Raw genomic sequence first — 15159 nt, 5'->3', positions numbered from 1 at the left:
GAAAACCTTCATATCTACAGAAAATTCTTAATGACTTAGAATTAACAAAACTGAGCCGATACTCTGAGGCAAATCAACGAGGACCACACGTTCTTCTCAACTGCACTTTCTTACTTTGAGGTAGACTATCTTAACACAAATCAAAACAGCATATTTGAAAGCATGTAGTATGAATTCAAAACTTCAAAAGTATACCTAGTTTTCAAAAATACATTCTTATCTTGAGTTACAAGGAATCTTGATAAAACCAGAGTATAATTGTACAAGATTTCATATTCAAATTCATCCTGATGAAGGCAAGGCTCCCATCAGAGCCCAGGTCATAATAAGAATCAGGGTCAGTATCAGGCTCTGGAAAAAGTCAAGGTATTGATTAAGTAGTTCATGATGATAGAGGCTGTCAGGCTCAGGATGAGGGTAGGGTTCAGGTCACAGAGAGGTTAATAAAGAGGGTCAGGACCAAGTTTTGTGTCAAGAAGAGGATCAGAGACAGCTTGACGGTGAGGTTGAGGGTCACTGTTACGGTGAGTGTGAGCTTCGGGTCACAGAAAGGATCAGGCTCAGAATCAGGGTCAAAATGCGTGTCGAGGTCAACCTAAGAGTCATGGTCAATGCAAGGTTTATAATCAGAGTGAAAGTAGAAATCAGAGTCAGGTGGAGGGCGAGTGTGCTGTAAGGCAGTGTCAGGGTGTTGAGGGTGGGTTGAGATCAAGGTTACTCTTGGGTTCACTGTGGGAATCAGGAACAGAGGGAGGCCACATAAGGGTCAAATCTGGGGTAAAGTTGAGTTCAGCTTCAGAAACAAGGTGAGGATGAAGATCAAGGACAAGGCGGCAATGTAGGGTCACTGTTCAGGGGAGAGTCAGGGTGAGGATCAGAGTCAGAGTTAGTTATCAGTGTGACACAAGAGGAAGGTGTATATAATCAGGATCAGGGTCATTCTCAGAGTCAAGGTAGGGTGAGGGTCAGGTTCAGGGTGAAGGCAGTATGATGGTTACGGTGAGCATCAAAGTAAAGATCTGGCTATAGTTAGTCAGAGCCAGGGTGAATGTCAAGTAAGCTACAAGGGTGGGAGGTCCGAAACAATGTGAAGATGTCCTCCATATCCCCTGTGACACTGTGACCAGTACAACGGCAGAGAATGGAGCGTAATCATTTTGTATCCTCATGCATAGTTTCAGTTCAGTTCAGTCGCTCAGTCGGGTCCGACTCTTTGCAACCTCATGAGTTGCAGCACGCCAGGCCTTCCTGTCCATCACCAACTCCCAGAGTTCAACTCAGACTCACATCCATCGAGTTGGTGATGCCATCCAGCCATTTCATCCTCTGTCGTCCCCTTCTCCTCCTGCCTCCAATCCCTCCCAGCATCAGAGTCTTTTCCAATGAGTCAACTCTTTGCATGAGGTGGCCAAAGTACTGGAGTTTCAGCTTCAGCATCAGTCCTTCCAAAGAAATCCCAGGGTTAATCTCCTTCAGAATAGACTGGTTGGATCTCCTTGCAGTCCAACGGACTCTCAAGAGTCTTCTCCAGCACCACAGTTCAAAAGCATCAATTCTTCGGCACTCAGCTTTCTTCACAGTCCAACTCTCACATCCATACATGACCACTGGAAAAACCATACCCTTGACTAGACAGACCTTTGTTGGCAAAGTAATGTCTCTGCTTTTCAATATGCTATCTAGGTTGGTCATAACTTTCCTTCCAAGGAGTAAGCATCTTTTAATTTCATGGCTGCAGTCACCATCTGCAGTGATTTTGGAGCCCCCCAAAATAATGTCTGACACTGTTTCTATTGTTTCCCCATCTATTTCCCATGAAGAGATGGGACTAGATGCCATGATCTTCATTTTCTGAATGTTGAACTTTAAGCCAACTTTTTCACTCTTCTCTTTCACTTTCATCAAGAGGCTTTTTAGTTCCTCTTCACTTTCTGCCATAAGGGTGGTGTCATCTGCATATCTGAGGTATATTTCTCCCAGCAATCTTGATTCCAGCTTGTGCTTCTTCCAGCCCAGCATTTCTCATGATGTACTCTGCATAGAAATTAAATAAGCACGGTGACAATATACAGCCCTAATGTACTCCTTTTCCTATTTGGAACCAGTCTGTTGTTCCATGACCAGTTCTAACTGTTGCTTCCTGACCTGCATACAGGTTTCTCAAGAGGCAGGTCAGGTGGTCTGGTATTCGCATCTCTTTCAGAATTTTCCACAGTTTATTGTGATCCACACAGTCAAAGGCTTTGGCATAGTCAATAAAGCAGAAATAGATGTTTTTCTGGAACTCTCTTGCTTTTTCGATGATCCAGCGGATGTTGGCAATTTGATCTCTGGTTCCTCTGCCTTTTCTAAAAGCAGCTTGAACATCTGGAAGGTCATGGTTCATGTATTGCTGAAGCCTGGCTTGGAGAATTTTGAGCATTACTTTAGTAGCATGTGAGATGAGTGCAATTGTGTGGTAGTTTGAGCATTCTTTGGCATTGCCTTTGTTTGGGATTGGAATGAAAACGGACCTTTTCCAGTCCGGTGGCCACTTCTGAGTTTTCCAAATTTGCTGGCATATCGAGTGCAACACTTTCACAGCATCATCTTTCCGGATTTGAAATAGCTCAACCGGAATTCCATCACCTCCACTAGCTTTGTTTGTAGTGATGCTTTCTAAGGCCCACTTGACTTCACATTCCAGGATATCTGGCTCTAGGTGAGTGATCACACCATCGTGATTATCTGGGTCATGAAGCTCTTTTTTGTACAGTTCTGTGTATTCTTACCACCTCTTCTTAATATCTTCTGCTTCTGTTAGGTCCATACTATTTCTGTCCTTTATCGAGCCCATCTTTGCATGAAATGTTCCCTTGGTATCTCTAATTTTCTTGAAGAGATCTCTAGTCTTTCCCATTCTGTTGTTTTCCTCTATTTCTTTGCATTGATCCCTGAGGAAGGCTTTCTTATCTCTCCTTGCTATTCTTTGGAACTCTGCATTCAGATGCTTATATCTTTCCTTTTCTCCTTTCCTTTTCACTTCTCTTCTTTTTACAGCTATTTGTAAGGCCTCCTCAGACAGCCATTTTGCTTTTTTGCATTTCTTTTCCATGGGGATGGTCTTGATCCCTGTCTCCTGTACAATGTCACGAACATCCATCCATAGTTCATCAGGCACTCTATCTATCAAATCTAGTCCCTTAAATCTATTTCTCACTTCCACTGTATAATCATAAGGGATTTGATTTAGGTCATACCTGAATGGTCTAGTGGTTTTCCCTACTTTCTTCAATTTAAGTCTGAATTTGGCAATAAGCAGTTCGTGATCTGAGCCATAGTCAGCTCTCAGTCTTGTTTTTGTTGACTATATAGAGCTTCTCCATCTTTGGCTGCAAAGAACATAATCAATCTGATTTCGGTGTTGACCGTCTGGTGATGTCTATGTGTAGAGTCTTCTCTTGTGTTGTTGGAAGAGGGTGTTTGCTATGACCAGTGCATTCTCTTGGCAAAACTCTATTAGTCTTTGCCCTGCTTCATTCCATATTCCAAGGCCAAATTTGCCTGTTACTCCAGGTGTTGCTTGACTTTCTACTTTTGCATTCCAGTCCCCTATAATGAAAAGGACATCTTTTTGGGTGTTAGTTCTAAAAGGTCTTGTAGGTCTTCATAAAACCATTCAACTTCAGCTTTTTCAGCGTTACTGGTTGGGGCATAGACTTGGATTACCGTGATATTGAATGGTTTGCCTTGGAGACGAACAGAGATCATTCTGTTGTTTTTGAGATTGCATCCAAGTACTGCATTTCGGACTCTTTTGTTGACCATGATGGCTACTCCATTTCTTCTGAGGGATTCCTGCCCGCAGTAGTAGATATAATGGACATCTGAGTTAAATTCACCCATTCTAGTCCATTTTAGTTCGCTGATTCCTAGAATGTTGACGTTCACTCTTGCCATCTCTTGTTTGACCACTTCCAATTCTGGAGCACTTAGTGCAGGCGGCTGCGACCGGCGCACTTAGCATGGCCGAGAGGAGCTACCCCACGTCCAAGGAGTGGTGGCTGCGCGGGCACAGAAGGGCCTAGAGGAGCTATCCCACCTTCAAGGTCAGGAGGGGTGGCCGTGAGGAGATACCCCTCGTCCAAGGTAAAGAGCAGCGGCTGCACTTTGCTGGAGCAGCTGTGAAGAGATACCCCAAGTCCAAGGTAAGAGAAACCCAAGTAAGACAGTAGGTGTTCCAAGAGGGCATCAGAAGGCAGACACAGTTAAACCATACTCACAGGAAACTAGTCAATCTAATCACACTAGGACCACAGCCTTGTCTAACTCAGTGAAACCAAGCCATGCCTGCGGGGCAACCCAAGATGGGCGGGTCATGGTGGAGAGGTCTGACAGAATGTAGCCCACTGGAGAAGGAATGGCAAGCCAATTCAGTATTCTTGCCTTGAGAACCCCATGAACAGTATGAAAAGGCAAAATGATAGGATTCTGAAAGAGGAATTCCCCAGGTCAGTAGGTGCCCAATATGCTACTGGAGATGAGTGGAGAAATAACTCCAGAAAGAATGAAGGGATGGAGCCAAAGCAAAAACTATACCCAGCTGTGGATGTGACTGGTGATAGAAGCAAGGTCCAATGCTATAAAAAGCAATATTGCATAGGAACCTGGAATGTCAGGTCCATGCATAGTTTAGCACCTGGCAAATAGTCCTCATGCAGAGTGTTGGGAAGAAGTGAAAAAAAGGGACACTCTACTCAATTTATTTATGTACCTCCTTCCTTTGTGTCTGAATTTGTAATCAATATGAGATAATTGACCTAATGATATAGTACTAGAATTGCTTGTCTTTTGGCTGGAAGCTTTAATGAAAATGTCAGGATGGTGTATGCAGCCGAAAGCACCCACACCATTTACTCCTGTAGGTTCACTCTTTTGGATGTTCAGAGTTTTATGTTTTCAAAAGCACTTATTAAAATGCTGATGCCTCATACTCAACAGAGAGAAACATACTGTGTTGTGTTCACCACTCTAGCATGTCATCAAGGACATTGCTTTTTCATTTTCATTTTCATTCCTTGAGTGAGAATAGTGACTGGAACGTAGTTGGAGTTCTGTAAAGATTAGTTGAAGGAGTGATTTTCTGGTACCAATTCTTATTGCCAGCTGCTGTCTGCTGGCAGCAATTTGTTGGGCTGTGTGATGTTTCAGCAATAGATTAGCAATGTTTGCACGTACAAAATGAGGCAAAGTGAGGATTTTTGTAATGTGTTTGCTGTGAATGTGCTAAACCACTCTCCTTGCCTTAGGTATCAGCTAACATTCTGGACAGTCAGTTGACGGCAAAGAGGAAGACTGTGGTACTGGATGGGAGAAGTGTATTAACCAGGAGGACTAAAGGGGTTCTGAGATGGAAATGAGAATTCTGGAAGACAGATTTTGCTGCTTCCATGTTTGGCTGAGTACTCTGGTGGAAATAGAAGAATTTTAGGCTTTTTTTTTTTTATTCACTAGCTTTTTGTTTATTTTATTTAGTTTTTCCACAAATCAAAAGGTTGTGCAATGCAACAGTGTTTTAACGTGATACTAATTGAATGAAGCTAGTGATGTGCAACAAAAAGGTTTTCATGTTTGTTTATTGAGATCGTGCATGCATTCTATTAATTTCACACCCTTTGCACATGTATTCCTTCTCGAATTAGAGAGGGAGAAAAAAAGCATTGTTGAGGATCAGAGATAACGCAGTGATTTTAAAGAACAAAGAAATGGATTTATAATTCCTCGTCCCCAGAGTCTTATATCTTTCTCTGGTTGGAAAGAAGACGCACTTGTCATTTTTCCAAAGCTAGATTATCTCAAGGCTTTGTGTCCCAGATCAGATTGGGGGTGTCTGCAGCTATTTTACTAAGAGCTTGAAGAGAATTTGAGGGGTAGAGAAAGACCTTCTATAGCATAGATACAAAGGGTCTTATACTTCTCCCCACTCAAAATTACAACGTGAACTATGTCAGTGCTTGCTCAAGAAGCAGTCATTTTCATCTGAAATGCAGCACGCTTTGTTGGCTCTGTGATGGGCAGCTGAGTTTCCTGTTACGTTGTCGCAGATGCAGTTTGAGGCATGAAAACTCATTGCTTAATTTGTTATCACTTCTCACCTTCCTGATCAGTAGAGGCAGTCCATTGCCCTGTGTGAGAATTATTCATTCATTCATCCAATGAGCATTTTGCCCCAGACCAGCACTCAGGATACAGAACCAACTAAGGTCATCTGTTCCTAAGGGCATCTGTCTCAATTTCAGTTTCTTCTACAACAGACCCTGAGACAAAGACTTGGATACAGGTAGTTTTTGGGGGGAGACACTTCCTGGAAACACAAACGAGGAAGTGGAAAAAGTGAGACAGGAAAGGGGAAAAAGTGATAAAGTGTGCATGAAATAGCTGGTTAGGGCTAGGGGCAACTAGGGCTCGGTTATCCTGGGGACCCTCTGAGAAACGATGTAGAACATGTCCAGAATGTCCCTGTTAAAGAGTGAAGGGTGGAGCATTGATTTACCTTCACTCCTTGATGGTGCCCGCCAAGCTCTTGGAGCAGGAGAGAATTCAGATAGAGGACAAGAGACACTGATTCCTGAGTTGAGATGTTGTCATTGTGTCAGGGACTGTTTACTACAACTGCCGGTGAACCAAAGAGATTTGGGGCCAAGCAGCAGTATCATTTAGTGCAAAATCCTCTCTTTCTCTACTCCAAGGCAGGTCCAGTTTTAGAACTAACAAACTTCAAACTGAGGTAGATCGAGGGCTGCCGTGTAAGGCTGGGTAGGCTGTGCACTACTGCTCCGAGGCTTGCCAGTTACACGGAATGAAATGCAATGTTTGTCTCCCAGAGCTGTGCAATGAGCGCTGCGTGAAACATTCATGAGAACTACTCTGTGACTGTCACCTCTTGGAGCCATGCGGCACACAACCTGCAAAGTTGTACACTCAGTTTCTCTTTATGTATATATTTATTTATTTAGCTGCCCCAGGTTTTAGTTGCATCACCCCGCCTTATCTTTGTTGCGGTGTGCAGGAGTTTTAGTTGCAGCTTCTGAACCTTAGTTGCGTGGGTTCTCATTCCCTGACCAGGAATCAAACTTGAGCCCTTTGCTTTGGGAGTGTGGAGTCAGCCACTAAATCAGGGAAGTCCCCACACAGTTTCTTTTATATTAAAAAAAAGTCTGAAGGGTAGATATTATTTTTGTAAATATTTTGTAAATAATTTTGTAAATTATTGTAAAGCATCAGACAGAAGACATTTCAGGAAAAAAAGGGACTTCAGTTAATATGTTTGTATCAGCCCAGTGGTAGTTACAGGTTCTAAATGGCCGTCAGACCCTGGAGATCCAGAAAGCTTTGCCTAACAGCATCTTTTCTTAGCTTTTTAGATGGATACAGACCACACACACAGTCCCTCACTGAGGGACCCAGCTGCTATTCAGATTCCCGGTCCTCTGGCCTTCCTCACCTATGTGGACAGGTACAGATGCCATGCGTACAAGGTACAGGTGTGTTATGTTGGCTCTGAGAGTTTGCAGTCTCAGGTTTCCACCAATTCTTTAGACCATTCTAGTCTGGTGTTGTCCCAACAATTAGATGTTTCACAGCAAACAAGGCAGATAAAACCCTCCATGTGTATCTTAGTTTGTCATTTCCAATGAGACAGAACTACAAGAAGACACACTCTGAAGTTGTTTCAAAGGCAGATCTAGGTTCAGCCCAGGGCCCGATGCAATATTGTGCATGATTCGCTTGCAATATTTTGCATGATTCTTTGATGAATAAGCATACAATGCATATGAAACTTGGCCCTCATCTTCAAATTCCTGCCTAAAGCAATTGACAAATGCTATAAACTTTCATGGGCTTTGGGCTTCGCTGGTGACCCAGCAGTAAAAGAATCCACCTGCAATGCAGGAGACCTGGCAGGAGCCACAGGTTCGATCCCTGGGTTGGGAAGATCCCCTGGAGAAGGCAATGGCAACTCACTCCAGTATTTTTGCCTGGGAAACCCTGTGCACAGAGTCACAAACAGTCGGATATGACTGAGCCACTAAACAACAAAAATATAAACTTTCATTAGAAAAAAATACATAGTTAAAATCAACCTTTTAAAAAAATTACAAATGAGTCTCATCGTTAATTGTAAAATATTTAGAGAAGAAGATAGGCACATAATATACATTAAATCTTGATCATAAGTTCTGTCCCAATTTTCTTGTCCATCTAAGCTTTGTTTTAGAGGACTAATTTAGAAGCTGAGAAGAAATGCAAGTAGAGAAGAAAGATAGTATAATATAATCATCTACTATTATTGCAAAAACCAGTACTTGAGAAAGCAAGCACCACACTTGGAGAATTGGAGAATTCAGGTTTATTATGCCAGCAGACCCAGAGGAGTTAACACTCCACTCTCTGAGCCCCAAACAAAGGGGTTACAGAGTTTTTATACACGGACAGGCATGATTAAGCAGGTTTGAGGGTTTGTAGGGGCTAGGGTGATCTCAAACAGTAGGACAAGAGTGAATGAGATAAGCTCCAGTTCCTAGTATTGTGAGTCCCCACTTTCTGAAACCTATGTGATTTAGACTTTGCAAGGAGTGAGCTGAGTTACAGAGGCAGAAAGGGCAGGAAGTTATGTAAAAATTTTAACTTTTCCTCTTCACTATTATGGACTGCAAGGAGATCCAACCAGTCCATCCTAAAGGAAATCAGTCCTGGGTGTTCATTGGAGAGACTGATGTTGAAGCTGAAACTCCAGTACTTTGGCCACCTGATAGGGAGAGCTGACTCATTTGAAAAGACCCTGATGCTGGGAAAGATTGAGGGCAGGAGAAGAAGGGGATGAAAGAGGATGAGATGGTTGGATAGCATCACTGACTCAATGGACACGGGTTTGGGTGGACTCCGGGAGTTGGTGATGGACAGGGAGGCCTGGCGTGCTGTGGTTCATGGGGTCGCAAAGAGTCAGACATGACTGAAAGACTGAACTGAACTGAACTGATTACTATTGATCAATTGTTGAAACAGCACAATGGTGGTTCTGCCTATTTTTTATGAATTGAAAATTCATTGTAGGGACTTCTCTGGTGGTCCAGTGGTTACGACTTCACCTTCCAATGCAAGGGATGCAGGTTTAATCCCTGGTCGGGGAGCTAAGATCCTGCATGCCTCACAGCCAAAAGACCAAAACATAAAACAGAATCAATATTGTAACAAATTTAATAAAACTTAAAAAAAATTCATTATATGCAAGCATAAAATAAGCATACTATGAGTACTTGTGTAGGTAGAGTACTTGCTGAGTACTTGCCGAGAGTAAACCATATATTGCATGGGAAAAGACTTTATAATTAAAACACTACAGAAAAATCACTTTGTTTCTGAGGGATTAGCCAACTGTATTCTAGCTTTTTTGAAGCTTATTTTCAATGATTTTTTTTATCTGGATTTACTAAGATAAGATCTAGGTTCTTCTTTAGTCTTCTTGTTTAATTATCTGCAAGCAACACAATCTCATCAATCATCTCAATGACTTTTAAAAAGAGAGATGATTACCTGCTTTTGTGAAATGGCCATTCTATATTTCCAACCAGGTCACAGCACAACCGGTTTCTCATTGCACTGGTTGGATTCACTTGTGCTACTGAAAGAGCTTATTTCATTTCTTTTTGTAAAAAAAATTTATTTATTTATTTTGGCTGCAGTGGGTCTTGCATGCAGTTATGGCATGCGATATCTTTTTTAGTTGCAACATGTGGGATCTAGTTCCCTAACCAGGATCAAACCCAGGCCCCTTGCATTGGGAGCTCGGAGTCTTAGCCACTGAACCCCCAGGGAAGTCTGGAGAGCTCATTTCTTGAATGAATACCATGGCAGGCCAATGACCGTGAACTCTGGGAGGGGCACGGATCAGGGAAATTAGGCTAGGGATTGCTGTATGGATTATATATGCTCCTTTGTCAGGACCGCATGCTCTGAATTGACATCCTTTGCTTTTCAACCCTCAGATATAGAGAAGGAATAGTTTTCTGGAGGAAAGGACACCTGAAGATTCACATAGCATCACAGACCCTCTAGAACTGGTCTCCAGAAATCTTGGCTGCCCGATGAATCTTCCCAATGCACATCAGCTTTACTACATGCCTGAAATGCAACTGTTTCTTATGGTCTCCTTCATTCCCTTCCTCCTGTCCTCTCTCCTGTCCTTCATTCTACCAACAGCTGAGCCCCTCCTATGTGTCTCGTGCTGAGTACAGTGGTGAACTTGATAGACATGGACCTTGTCTTCATGGATTTTATTCTTATTTATTTATTAAGCTGCATCGGGTCTTAGTTGTCCTGCGCCGGCTTAGTTGCTCCGTGGCATGTGAGATCTTAGTTCCCTAAGCAGGAATGGAACCCTCATCTCTTGCACTGCAAGGCGGATTCTCCGGACTGAGAGGGAAGTCCCCATTCATGGTTTCCATAATCTAGTGGTGGAGACAGATGAGCATACAAACATAGAATTACAAGTTATGAGACGTGCGGGGGGAAAAGCTACAGGAGAAATATAATATGATGAGGGGGATGTGTCAGAAAAGACAACGTCTCAGGAAACCACAGTAAGCTGAGCTGTCAGTAGAGGTCAGGTAAGACGGAAAGGTGCGGAAGTTGGGGTTGAGTTTGTGCACAAGCCCTGAGGCAGAAGGTGTGGAGAAGATCAACTTCCCTGGGGGATCAAGAGCAGAGAAAGGTGCCTGGCAGGCCAGGAGCTTGAAGCAGTAGCCTTGGGCCCAGTGATTCTGGTAAGAATATAAAATGTCTGTTGAGGAGTAAAACCTGCAAAGAGGAACTAAAAGTTAACGGAGGACATGGGGCTTGCACCCAAGTGACACAACGCTCTCTTGTGATTATTTGGGGGAACAGAGGCCATTTTGTAATGTCAGTAACATCAGGCCTGAGAAATGACAAAGGTATTAAGTCACCTTTTTAAAGTGATTTTTTGAGCTCTAATTGGTTCGCCTGGGGCTGGATGGAGAAGATTACTATTCAGTGTGTAGCATGAAGCCTGAAGTGTTCATTTAGGACTCATGCTGGTAACTCAGAGGAGTAAAAGGTCATGCCCTTTTGAATGGAGGACTGCTGTTTGTTTGACATAAGGTAATAAGCAAAGGGGCTTCCCAGGTGGCTCAGTGGTAAAGAATCTGCCTGCCAATGCAGGAGACATGAGTTTGATCTCTGGGTTGGGAAGATCCCCTGGAGAAGGAAATGGCAACCCACTTTAGTGTTCTTGCCTGGTGGGCTACAGTCCATGGGGTTGCGAAAGAGTGGGTCAAGACTTAGTGAGTGAGCATACATACGCGGTTTCACTGTATGTACGCACCACATTTTGTTTATTCATGTGTCAGTGAACATTTGGGGTGGAGAAAAAGCATCTCCAGCCCATGGAGCAGAGACAAGATATTTTTCTTTTCATATATAGTTTTATATCCCCTTTCTTTCTTTGCACTCTCTTTGCTTCCTTCCCCCTTCCCTCCCTCTCTCCCATCCCTCTACTCTCTCCTTCCTTGCTAATCCAGACCCCTGTAGAAAGTGAAAGTGAAAGTGAAGTCGAGTAGAGTCCGACTCTTTGCAACCCGGTGGACTGTAGGCCACCAGGCTCCTCCGTCCATGGGATTGTCCAGGCAAGAATACTGGAGTGGGTTGCCATTTCCTTCTCCAGGGGATCTTCCCAACCCAGGGATCGAACCCGAGTCTCCCACATTGCAGGCAGACGCTTTATCCTCTGAGCCACCAGGGAGGCCCCAACCCCTGTAGGAGGAGGATAGAATTTGACTGCAGTTTGTTTTCAGTGGGAATCTCAGGGTATAGTACAATGACTACCTTTTAAAAAATTATTACAATGTAATTTATCTTTTAGAGCAGTTCTAGGTTCACAGCAAAGCTGAGCAGAAAGTGCTCCATCTGCAGTACTCACTGGGGAGTTCCCATATACGCCCTGGTTCCTGTCCACCCACACCCCACAGCTGCCCCCACTGTCAACATCCCTCATGAGAGGGGTATGTTTGTTACAGTTGATAAGTCTACATTGAAACTTTATTATCATCAAATCCATACTTTACATTAGGTAAATCACTCAGCAGTGTACATTCTATCCGTTTTGACAAGTCGTAATGACATGTATCCACCGTTATAGCATCACATAAAATAGTCTCAGTTTGCCTTTTCCAGAATGTTGGAAACCATCCAGTATACAGCATTTTCATATTGACTTCTCTCAAACGGTAGCACATGTTTAAGGTTCCAACATGTCTTTTCACAGCTTGATAGCTCATTTTTTCTTCAACACTGAATACCATTCTATTATCTGGGTAGACCACAGTTTATTTATCCATTTACTTGGTGAATGACATCTTGATTACTTCCAAGTTCCGGCCGTTACAAATAAAGCTGCTACAAACATCCATTTGGAGATTTTTGAGTGGACGTAAGTTTTCGACTGATTTGAAATACACGAAATAAATACCATGGAGCACAATTTGCAGATTATATGTTAAGACTACATTTGGATTTATAAGAAACTGCCAAACTGTCTTTCAAAGTGTCAATGACTTCCTTTGGGGTTTTACTGTTTTCCTTTCAAAAACCAGGAGCCCAGACTTGATTTTAATATCTAAGTCACAGGTCGGCAGCTTAAATTAACTGAGAAAATAAATAGGGAAATCAATCATCTACATAAGGCCCGAGATAAGACGGTTCCTTTTTTTTTCTTTTACTCTTGCGTAGTTGTCCAGATGAACTGGAAATGGGGATACAGAATTGGGAGAAGGTTTTTATGACGTTTCTGGTCATTAAATTTCGATTTATGAAGGCTTAAACCAAGTCGTTTTGCAGAAAGGAGAGGAAGAACTCCCCTAAAGAATTAGGCAATGGTTTAGGCATCAAGGATAATTAAGAAATTGGACAAGAGGCAGGCTTCTTAGCCTAGCAGATTGTAAGAATCAAGGAACACCATGATACAAAATGAAGTTGGGAAGATCAGATGTTTAGAAAGAAGAAAGTCTGTTATGGACACCAGTGCAGTTAGCACTTGCTGATGGAATTAATTTGAAGACTAATAAAGTTCTTATTTGTGATTAGCCAGAAGATTGTGGTTTAACGGTGGACATTTTTGTTTTAAATTCCTAAAACGGGAAGATCATGGACCCCATTTCTGTTTTCCTATTATTTCCTCTACTGCAGAGAGAGAGAAAAAAAGCTCAATTTGTCCTTGAATTTCAGCAGTGAGTGGCTGAGAAAAATCATTTGCTGTTGTCATCTGTGTCAGGGATCACACAGGTGACATAATTATCAGTTGCCACTTGAACAGAGGAGAGCAATTACAGCAAAGGCACTTCCTTGTTGTATTTCAGTGTGAGAGGCTTGAAAAATTGATGGGCAGTAGACGCACAAGGTGCAAGGTTTTAGGATAATTTGTGGCTCAGCTGGTAAAGAATCCTCCTGCAATGCAGGAGACCTGGGTTTGATCCCTGGGTCGGGAAGATCCCCTGGAGAAGGGAAAGGCTACCCATTCCCAGTATCCTGGCCTGGAGCATTCCATGGACTGTATAGTTCATGGGGTCACAAAGGGTCGGACACGACTGAGCAACTTTCACTTCACTTCACTTCGCAACCACCATTTCTGAGCAACTTTTTTTTTCCTCCACGTCCAACGAAGTGGAGATTTTGGCAGAGAATGTAAAAATTAGCTGAGCAAATTTCATCCTGATTATTTTAATATATGTTTTAGAAACACAGCCAGAGCTTCTTCTTGGGTCAAATACTGAACAAAATCCGATAATGGGAGATAACTGATTCATGCTTGGTGAAATCTAGGCAGGTTTATATAAATTGGCCCATAGAAAAGGCAAAGAAATTAAGCAATATCATGTGAGTGGCTGCCGGCTGGAGGGTCAAAAACAATAAATGATGGTAACAATTGCAGCAGTAATGTTTATTTATTAGAAATGGCCAGTAACGCAGGAAGAAAATAGAAATCATTTTTAATGTACCCAAAGATAACCAGTCATCACACAGATTTTTTTCTGTGCATTTGTAAATTATATTGATATATTGCCTGTAAGATTGTTCCCATTGATTGTCGCTGCCTTATAGTCTAGCCTTGTATAATCCCCTCCGTTTGAGTGTAATTAGGTTATAAAAGATTGTGGCTTCTGTCTCGGGTGCTCTCTCTCTGATGGAAGCCAGGGGCTGTGTCGAAAGCTTCCACATGTAAAGCCTCCAGGGCAAGAAACTGAGGGAGGCCTCCAGTCAACAGACATTGAGGAACTGAACCACTCACTTCACATTCTTTGCAGAACTGAATCTTGCCAACAACCATGTGAGTGCGTTTGGAAGAAGATCTCCATTTGAGCCCTCAGATGGGGTTGCAGCCCTGGCTGACTGCAGCGTAATGAGAAACTCTGAGGCAGCCAGGCCTAGCTATGCCACTTCCAGATTTTAGTCCCACAGAAACTCTTGAGATGGGACATGTTTCTAAGCTGCCAAGTTATTAGGGTAGTTTGTTATTGCAGCAATAGATAATTACTATGTAAATGTTTCCAAAAACTGGATTAGAGTGTCTTCTGTCAGTCAGAGTTCTAGCAGCAAACAGAAGGCACCCAACTGGGATTTTGAAGAGAAACTTGGGCAGTATTGGAAAGTCAATAAGGCACAAGGAGGGGGCCAGTGTTACAATGGTGGGAAGCTATTATGCTCCCTAGACCTGCGGGGGAAAGGGAGCCTGAGAGTGGAAGCTGTTCCATAGGAGGGAACTGGGTGGGCGCAGGCAGGGAGTACAGATGATTTACCCTGACCTCTTTCGCAAGCAATCCTCACGTCTATCCATGACCTTCATTGGCCAAACCATATTGGAAACCAGGGAGCAATTCCTAAGGGTCGGCTCTCTAGGACAGAAAATTAAAGAAGAGAAAATAGAGAGCGGATTTGCTGGGGCATAAAGAGAGAAAGCAACATATATGCAAGTGTTCTTATGCAACGTTTAAACAAAATATTTTTATTTGTTTACTTATTTATTTGGCTATGTCAGGTCTTGGTTGTGGCACGTGAACACCTAGCTGAGGCATGTGGAAGTTAGTTAGTTCCCTGATTCCCTGGGATCGA

This window comes from Ovis canadensis, chromosome 19 (assembly GCF_042477335.2).
Source record: "Ovis canadensis isolate MfBH-ARS-UI-01 breed Bighorn chromosome 19, ARS-UI_OviCan_v2, whole genome shotgun sequence".
Lineage (NCBI taxonomy): Eukaryota > Metazoa > Chordata > Mammalia > Artiodactyla > Bovidae > Ovis > Ovis canadensis.
Note: the sequence above shows the minus strand (reverse complement) of the source record.